This window comes from Castor canadensis, chromosome 11, assembly GCF_047511655.1.
Source record: "Castor canadensis chromosome 11, mCasCan1.hap1v2, whole genome shotgun sequence".
Taxonomy (NCBI): Eukaryota; Metazoa; Chordata; class Mammalia; order Rodentia; family Castoridae; genus Castor; species Castor canadensis.
Window position 1 is genome coordinate 128,249,614 of NC_133396.1, and position 7,913 is coordinate 128,257,526.

A 7,913-nucleotide genomic window follows, 5' to 3' on the forward strand; every position below is an offset into this window, starting at 1 on the left:
TGCACACACACACACTTGCATAAGGCCTTCACTCCGTCACTCACAAGTTCCACTACCATGGGGAACTCAGTATAGGAAAAGGACTGGAAAAGTCATTCTCACTCCCTGGGCTCTCACTCTCTCTCTCTCTCTCTCTGCAAATTTAATTATCTGGTATCCTACATGCTGGGGGTAAAAATCAGGCTACATATCAGTGCCCCTTGGAATGGGTGCTTCACAAAGATAGGGCAAATCCCTCTGAAAGGTCGCCCACACCCACATATAAGCACATGAATCCACACAATGCTGGGTTTTCCTTTTCTCTTCTCATCCTCCCCATCTCTTCCCACAGAGGGGGCCCATTGGGCCCCACCTGAAAAGGCAGCTGACTGAGAAGCCAGGAAAGCAGGTGACTAAGGCAGTCCTCTTCCTCTGCTCTCTTCACCCCCATCCCCCACTAACCTGGCTAAGAGTGTGCCCCACCCCCACCACCTAACTTTTTTTTGTTTTTTTTAACCTCTCTTTCTTGTCTGGAGGAAACCTAGATCCCCATTCTGGGAGGGGTTGGCAACAATTAACAAAGGCACCATGGAGTAGAGACAATTAACAATCCAGAAAAGAGGGGAAAGAGAGGCTTTGTTCTGGTCTCCATGGCAACGGGGGGGGGGAGGAGGAAGAGAAGGGGCCATCCAGAGAGGCTGATCCTTTCACTTTGCTTTCATCCCTCCCCTCTCCCACCCCTTTGGGTTTCTGCCAGGGAGACCCAGGGGGATCCTGAAGGGACTGCAGCTGGAACAGGCCAAGTCTCAAGACCAGGGATTTGAGGTGGGTGACACCAAGGTTTGTGCCCTTGCTAAGAGCCCACTGAACAATCAAGACTAGGAGGAAACCTGAGGACTAAAAGAAAGGCATTTGATCCCTTCCTCCTCCTCCTTAGAAGGGCTGGCCTTGTGCATAGAACTGTACCCAAGTCTCAAGTCTCTGCCCTGGATGAACAGCTCATGGTCAAAAGGAGCTCGGTGGCCTTGGCTTCCCTTTTCATCAGGATGTGGTAGGAAGAAGGGAAGCAGGCAGGACTGGGAGACCCAGTGCAAAAGGAAACATAGAGCCTCTAGTTCCAGAATTAAGAGTTTTAAGATGGTGACAGCTGAACTTTAAATCAAGTTTCAGGGTTCTTCTGAGTCCACTTCAGGTTGTGTGACCCTAAGGCCAACCCTGACAGCAAGCAGCTTGGGACCTGAGCTCTGTCTCCTACTCAGTGTGAGTGTGTGTGAGTGACACAGACGGTCAGGGAGACAAGACACTACTTCAGAGCAAATCTTCCTCCCTGTACTTCTATTTCCTTAACTATTTATAAGGAGGTTGAACTGAGTGATCTTTGGCTCACTATGGCTCTACTTGCTCTTCTCCAGGGTGAGAGGAGGATTTTCCGGCCTCTCCACCTCACATTCTTCTAATCTGAATGTTTGTGCGCACCCCAAATGTTCATGTTGAAATTTACAAGGTCATTGTATTTAGAGGTGGTGCCTTTGGGAGTGGATTGACTAGGTCATGGGGGTAGAACCTCCTTGAATGGGACTAGTGGGAGCCAGTTTGCTCCATTTACTGTTATCAAAGAGAGCTTGGTGGCCCTGGCTTTCCTTCTCAAAAGATGTGGTGAGAAAAGGGGGCAGAAGGTAGGCTTGTCTTTTTCTTTTTTTTTTTTTTCTTTGAGGTACTGGGACTTGAACTCAGGGCCTACACCTTGAGTCATTCCTTCAGCCCTTTTTGTGATGGGTTTTTTCAAGATGGGGTCTCGCAAACTATTTGCCCAGGCTGGCTTCAAACTACGATCCTCCTGATTTCTGCCTCCTGAGTAGCTAGGGTTACAGGTGTGAGCCACCAGCACCCATCAGGACTGTCTTCCTAACTTGCAGGGGTCCAGTGCAAAATAAAATGTAGATTCCCTGCTTTCAGAAATACTAAGGACACACAGAAGGTGCCATCTATGTGGAACAGGCCCTCACCTGACATCAAGTCTGCTGCTGCCTTGACCTTGGGCATCCTAGCCTCCAGAACTATAAGCATTACATTTCTGTTGTTTATAAGTTACCTAGTCTAAGGTATTTTGTTATAGAGGCCTGAATGGTCTAAGACATCCACTTTGGAGCAAGAGAGAAAACTCATTCTCAAGAATGGTGCGTTCTGGTGAGTTCTCTCATGATTCCTGCTCAGAAAAGGCAAAAGACAGAGCTCTGAGCTCCAAAATTCTTCTGCAGAAGAATTGTTGCCTGTTTTGGAGGACTTATAGGGCAACTTTGATCTCCTGAGGTGTTTCTACCCAGAACAGAAGTTTGTGGGCATGAGCCCCGGCCCTGGCCTCATGGTGGGTTTCTCCATTAGCCGTAGGAGACCTTCTTCCTCTCCACTGCCGGTACATCATGAGGAAAATAGGCTAAAGACTGCAGAGACATCCTTTTAGCGCTCTGCCTTCCTTGCTGGTGGGCTTAAGTAAAATGAAGAATATTCATCAGAAACTAGAACCAAGGAGGAGAAGTCGGGTGCCTCTTTCCAGATCAGGCACGAAGTCAAATTCCTGCTCTCCGTTCTCATACCTCTGCCTGAAAGGCATCCTCCCAGGGACTCCTTGGAGAAATGCTGTTATGGGCTGAATTGTCTCTGCTCCCTGAAGTTCATATGTCATAACCCCCAGCACCTCAGAATGTGACCATATTTGGAGATAGAATCTTTACAGAGGTAATTAAGTTAAAATGCAGTCATTAGAGTAAACCCTACACCAGTATGACTGGTGTCCTTATAAGACCAGGGAATTTGGACACAGAAATATACAGAGGAGGATGGTGGTCAGGATCATGGGGCCATCTGCAAGTGATGGAGAGAGGCCTGGAATAGATTCTCCCGAAGGAACCAACCCTGCCAACACCTTGATCACGGACTTTTAGTTCCCAGAGTTGTGACAACTGCTATTGCTTAAGCCACCCATTCCATGGAATTGTTTGGGGAGCCCTAGCAAATTCATATAAGTGCTCCGAGGCTGGGGTCTGCATAGCCTTGAGGTCTGCATCAGGGTAGGCTTTGCACTTGCACAGCTGCACTATTTTAACCTGAAACAAAATTGATCTATCACTGTTCTCCCCCATAGCCCAGTCTTGGGATTTTTTTTTTTTATCAGTTTAACACATTTTATTGTGTTTTAATCCATTTAGTCTTTTATTTTCCTGGTTTTAATGATTTTACTTATCTCAGTCATTTTTATTCTCTGTTTTGTCTTTCTTCTAGCTATTTTATATTATTTCCTTTTATCTCATCTTATCTTCTAGATTTATTGTTATTTTATTATCTCTTTATTCTCCGTCTTTTATTTCTAACCCTTGCCTCATCGTGTCTTTGTTCTATCTTTTAATTTCTTTTTAGCTTATTTGGTTTATTTTTAGTTCATATTATTACTTCATTGCCTGCATCCTCCCCATTTTTTTTTTTTTACTGTTTTTAACCATCCCTTTATTTCTTCTTAGTTTACTTTATCTTTTTATTGGCTGCTGTATTATCTTCCACTTTTTACTGTTTTCAGTTCTCTCGGCTTATTAAATGTGGAAGGTGGAAGTGCAGCCTTCAGAGGTGAACTTTGAGCCTAGCCTGAGCCCACCTTGAGGAGGCTGCATGCTCACCTCCTCCATTTGGCTCTTCAGAAATCCTTAATGAATGATGCATTCTCCCAAACTGTAAGAATCATTCCTGCCTGTAAGAATCAGTCTGCATGACAGGAAAACTTTGGGATAAAATTCCCTCGGGAAGATACTAGGTTTGCTTATAGTGAGGACACATTGGAACTGCTGGACCAGCCCAGCCATCTTATATGACAGGCCATCAAATTGCTCCAGGTGAGGGCCTGAGGGTGTAGCTCAGTGGTAGAACACCTACCTAGCATACCAGTTCCATTCTCCAGCACCACAAACAAAACAAGTATTACAGTATTATAAAAGGTTATTTACCTATTACCAATGATTTGCCTTCCTTCTAGGCAAAATTGCAGGAGGTTCTTATGTCAAATACTGTTAGTTGTCTCCCAGATACTGTTTTTCCCTTCTAGAACAATACAAGTTAGCTGAGAAATTGACTACCAACCAAAAGATTGTGCTTCCCAGCCCCCCTGCTGCTCAGCATGACCATGTGCAGAGGTTCTGCCCTAAGCACAGTGATATGTACAACTTCCTGGTTCTGCCCCATAAAGCAGAGTGATGCATACTTCCTGGTTCTGTCCTGTAGGACCTACCCAGAGTGATACATGCAACTTCCTGTTCCCATCCTACAAAAGAAAGGGTGTATTCTTCCATTGTCTTCATCTTGCTGCTGGCTGGAATGTGGGCATGGTGGCAGGAGCTGTAGCAGTTTTCCCAGGCCACGAGAGAAAGAAGGGCATTGAAAATAAGTGGGGCATCTGAGTTCCAGACACCAAAGAACCCTCATAGAGCCCTGCAGTGATAGTTCCTGGACAACTACATGAGAGACGAATAAACTGCTGTCTTGTACAAGCCGCTGTGACATTGGCCTTTGTTACAACAGTTGAATCAATCCTCTTTAGCATGTAGTTCTGCCCCCCAAATCTTCCCTTATTTTGAAAGCCAAGGACTACATAGCCAGCCTGGAATCAGATCTTCCTGAGAAATTTTAGAAAATAATTAGGTATGTTCCCACTGAGTTACTCCTATAGTCAAGAAGAAGAACCCTTCCTTGTCACCAGGTGCATCATGGGAGGCGATCTGCAACAGCCACTTTGACCTCTCTTCCCCACACCAAAGACCATGCTGACCTCCTCCCACACCACCACCACTACCACCAATACCAATATTCTTCTCCAAATCTTCAACTATTGGCTTAGAAATCCCAGGTAGCCCGTAAAATGTTCATTTCCTCGTTCAGGACTTCTTCAGTTGTTGAGGGAACGTTCATCATCCCTGTCCCTTTGCAGACAGAGGCTTCCACTGCGGAAAACTCTGTGGAACCCTACCATTGCGAATTCAGTCTTCCTCCTTCTCAACAAGATGACACTAACTCCTTATGTCCTCTCACCTCTGTCTTATCGACTGCAGCATTCCCAGACCCTTGAATAAGTACACTAAGAGTCATAATCCTACAGGATTCCAAACCACCAAAGGGTACATCCTACCAGAAGATTCCTGGAAGTTGCATCCCAATATCTAAGGTATTTCTCTCAACAAGGGATGAATTGGGTTTTCAGCAAAAATTTCCATTACTTTTTATTTTAGATGTAAGAGTATGATAGCTACAAAGAATTTTTATTCTGGAGAATAATTCCTAAGAATTTAGGCCCTTCTCCTCACAATTATGTGGAAAATAAAGATGGTATGGTAAAGACGATGTGGCACTTTCTTCTCAATGTCACCAGACTTCCAGATTCTTAAAATTGCAGTCGGTCTGTGAGAGGATGGTGGTAGTAAAGTATCCAAGATGACCCCCAGCGATATCTTGGTTTTCATGCCCGTGCAATCCCTTGTGTAATCCCTTCCCTCCGAGTGTGGACTGGATTTAGTGACTCATTTCTAATGAATAGAGCAAGGTGGAAGTTACAATGTATGGTGTCATTTAGGCCGGTCACTCTGCCATAGCAGATGGCCCTGTGGAAAAGCCCCCATATGACAAGGAACTGAAGCCACCTACCCACAGCCATGTAAGTGAACTTGGAACCAGTCCTCTCTCCCAGGTGAGGCTTCAGAGACTGCAGCTCCAACTCGTCCCTTCATGAGCGACCTCCTGAGAGACCCTGGGCCAGAAGCATTCAGCTAATCCACCCCTGGCTCCCTGACCCTCAGGACAAGAAATGATTTGCAGTAGGAGATAAGGAGGTAATAGATAAGCAGTAAGACCACTCAACAGTTCCTAAACATATTTGGCTTCTATGGATGAGATCTACCACCTGCAAGAGGACCACTTCTGGGAAGTGTGATTCCTTGTGCTCTCCCAAACCTCACAGCACGAGGGAGAACACAAAGTTAGCTAATTGACTAATCAGTGGCATTGCTTCCCATTTGCCTTGTTTAAACAACCTTTTATTAGATTCACAAAGCTTTTCTGGTGTGAAGAGTCATGTTGCATTGTGACTCTACTTTAAATGTCCCCATCCTCACCTTCACACGAGCCATCAAATTTCCTGAGCTTTTCTTGGCACTCTTGTGATACTGTAAGAAGACCTCTGTTTTGGCACTTGTCCCTGGATTAGCTGAGAACTTGCTGTCTCCCTCATCAAGCTGGAAGATTCTTGAAAGCAAAGACTGTGATTTATTCATCTTTGTTCTTATGACAGAACACAGCCTCTGGTTCATAGGGTAGGCTCAGTCAATATATTTTATATGTTCTCGAGTAAGAGTCTATTAACAAAAGGAGGAAGGAATAAGTGAATGAGATAGCCTTGGAAGAAAGCTTAGTGGTCTAGAGAGCAAACCGCTTCCCCCTCTGGATTTTGCTCACCTATAAAATGCAGAAGTTGGACAAATTTATGTCTCAGACCTTGGGTAGTTTATGATCAGCAAAGGGAGTGGAAACCTATACCCTTCCATGACCTTCAAAAAGCAATGCTAGGAAAAAAAATCATAAAGATAACAGTGGCAATCAGTGAAATGAGAAATAGACCAAAAATAAAGGAAATCAATAAAAGCAAAGGTTGGCTCCTTGAAAAGATCAATAAAATTGATAGCACTCCAGCCAGATTGATCAACAACAAAAGAGGAAAGACACAGATTATCAGGGTCAGGAGTGAAAAGAGGGGCAGCATCACTCCAGATCCTACAGGCATGAGCAGGGTGAACCAAGCAACTTTATGGAATAAATCTGGCAACCTGGATGAAATGGACAAATTACTTGAAAGGCATGTTTCACCAAAACTGGCCCAAAGCCGGGCGCAGGTGGCTCACGCCTATAATCCTAGCTACTCAGGAGGCAGAGATCAGGAGGATCTAGGTTCAGAGCCAGCCTGGGCAAATACTTCTGTGAGACCCTATCTTGAAAAACCCTTCACAAAAATAGGGCTGGTGGAGTGGCTCAAGGTGAGGGCCCTGAGTTTAAGCCCCAATATCGCAAAAAAAAAAAAAAAAGAAAGAAAAAGAAAAAGGAAACTGGCCCAAGAAGAAATAGAAAATCTGAATAGCCCTCTGTCTATAAAGACTTATAAATTAAAAAAAAAAATCCAGCTATATTCTACCAAATAGTTAAGGATGAAATAATCCCAATCATACACTAACTATTTCAGAAAACAGGAGGAAGAAACATTTCCTAACTCATTTTATAACTGAAACAATACCCTGATGCCACAACCAATGACAATATAAGGAAAATATGTTATAGACAAACATCTCTCATGGACATAGACACAAAGCCTTAACATTTTCACAAATCAAACTCAGGAAAATACAAACAGAATAATGATATCAGGACCATGCGTAGTCATCCAGGAGAGCAGGGCATACAAGTAGTTGGGTTTTGCTTTTTGCTTGTTTGTTTGTTTTGGTGCTGGGGTTTGAACCCAGGACCTCTCACATGCTGGACAAGCATTCTACCACTGATCTATATGCCCAGCTCAAAAACAGGAATAAAAATAAAACTGACTCTATTCACAGCTAATGTGATATGGTATAGAAAAGCCTAAGAATTTATAAAAATAAATAAAGAAAAACAAGAACACCAGCAACAACAAAAACTATAAATAAGTAAATTGAGTGAAGTTGCAGAATACAAGGTCAATGTGCAAAAACCAATCATGAAGAGGCTGGAAATGTAACCAAGTGATAGAGCATGCCCAGCATGCAGACAGGCCTAGGGTTAATCAGAGAAGGAGGAGGAGGAAAGAGGAGGAAGGAGAGGAGGACAGGAGGAGGGAAGAGGAAAAAGGAGGAGGAGAAAGAGGAGGAGGAGGAGGAGAA